The sequence below is a fragment of the Penaeus japonicus genome, unplaced genomic scaffold, assembly GCF_977035675.1.
Source record: "Penaeus japonicus unplaced genomic scaffold, GWHDUDI00000001_assembly GWHDUDI00000024, whole genome shotgun sequence".
In the NCBI taxonomy this organism is placed as follows: domain Eukaryota; kingdom Metazoa; phylum Arthropoda; class Malacostraca; order Decapoda; family Penaeidae; genus Penaeus; species Penaeus japonicus.
Window position 1 is genome coordinate 28,780,779 of NW_028234426.1, and position 1,980 is coordinate 28,782,758.

Genomic DNA, 1,980 nt, shown 5'->3' on the forward strand with positions numbered 1-1,980 from the left:
AAATAGATTTTGAGGTGGAGAGTGGGTGGGGTGGGGGCACATCTTTTTTTGTTCTTTTAGCTAAGAAGGGTTAAAAATACAATGAAATCTTACTGTGTATCCGCCGCTGAGAGATACAAACCAAGGGAACTATTTGATATAAATTTTGCTGAATGGAAATGGAGCACAAGTCAGTCAAAATATTTTTTTTTTCCACTATACTGACTAAAACGGTTGACATGCAAACATATACAAGCACATGACCACATTTGCTACTAAATGCTAAAATACATACACTGGGACAATTCAAACTACACACAGTAATGAAACAAAAATGTGATGCATTCAGCTGAAAGCGATCTAAACATTCCTTGGTCTCTACAACACCTGAAGTGTGAGTTTACTTGCAACACCACTATCACATGAGCATGACATCAGGAAACAGTAAGCCTTATTACGGCTACTAAATGATTTTTTTTTTTAACATTAATATATAACCAGGCCTTTAGATCACCAAATTTTCTTTGAAATGGGCTATGAAAAGCAACTGCATATTCTCTTTATCTAAAACTTTTTTTTTTTTTTTGGACACTTCTACTAGGCCTATTTCAGTTCCAAATTACACCAACAAGAGTCACACGTACACTGCATATATATATTTCACTCTAAAACTCATACGGCACCAACCGACTTGCCGTAAATTTTACACTTTCCGTATTATCTCCACAATGGGTGTCTTCACCATATTTTTTTTTTTTTTTTTTTTACATAGGGGAAAGGGAGGGTCATTTATAACAAGACATCTATCCACGTATTTCCTGGTGGGGTTTGTGCAGCAGAGCGAAGGTTGGCTAAAATTGGGGGTTGGGGGTTTTAGAGGGGGACAGCTGTTTCCTTCGCTCTGTTGTCACACACGGGGGCACCACTCGTAGGGGCACCTTTTTACCACAACCACCGTCTCTCGCACTCCTCCTACTCTACTCGGAATTGCCAAGTTTACGGGAACCACACATGAGCCGGTGTCAAAATTACATTATTGATTCGGAGCGCCACATTGAATAATTGGAGACCCCCCTCCACACACCCCACACCCCCCCACCCCCAAATCGCTTTTAAACCCCTGACCCCAGCTGGAGCGAAACTGGTGTGACGAACCCCCAATATCACGCCAGGAGAGAGAGAGAAGGCCCTTTGAAACAGGGCTTGTGCACCTTTCTGCTTGACACGGACTTTAGGGGGGGGCTGGGGGCTGTCTCCGTCTCCAGGATGACTTCTGTGATTTTATAAACGTCGGTCAACATTTCATGGTAACGAGTTTTTGTCCCGCAAAGTTGGCAATGCCGGTCAACTGGCGGCCGGGCGAGGCAACAACTGTAGAGCGAGTGGTTGGTGTGGGCGACGACTCCACAATCCCACCTCCTTTCCTCCACTGCTTCAAAATGAATCACCCACTAGCTCACACCCTTGAAAGACACTAGACCTTGCTTCGCGAGGTCTACACTCGTGCCTCAGCGTCGTGTACACACCTCTAGAGCAAGGCAATGGCGGAGAGAAGCGCCAGCGTGGAGCAGCTTGCTGAGCGTCCCAGCGCAGACTGAAGCGAGGGCCACTTGGCCAGTCCACCGCCGCCGCCATGTGGGAAGTTGCCAGTGTTCACGTGCCCACACCCACCCACGTTTGGAAATCCTACACTGGACTCATCATTTTCTTCCTTGTTTCTAATAGACGACTCTAAATTAACCGAATAAAATAGTGTTGTGAAGAAAGGAAAGACAACAAGCGCGGGTTGCCCTATGCAAAATCCCGCCTACGAACATCGTTGACTGTTACCTCATGGCGCTGCTCTTGGCTGTTCTTTATTTTAGCGTCCAGTGCTTTCAAGGTGACTCATAGGACAGAATAGTGCGCGTGCAAGCAAGATTGATTTGCCTTCGTCACTGCAGACTTTAAAAAAAAAGACAAAAAACACATGGATGAGGGATCTCACAAATGACCTCCTGT

The 1,980-nt window shown here is 45.4% G+C and overlaps 1 protein-coding gene across 13 annotated transcripts in view; it reads right to left on the reverse strand.

The window, feature by feature from the left end:
- Nucleotides 1–1,641, reverse strand: part of LOC122248901 (uncharacterized) — a 448,403-nt gene extending 446,762 nt beyond the window's left edge. For all 13 annotated transcript variants that reach the window (XM_086550939.1, XM_086550941.1, XM_086550940.1 and 10 more), the window contains exon 1: nt 1,506–1,641. The gene's annotated coding sequence lies outside the window, so the exon portion shown is untranslated. The remainder of the gene's footprint in view (nt 1–1,505) is intronic.
- Nucleotides 1,642–1,980: the final 339 nt, after the last annotated feature.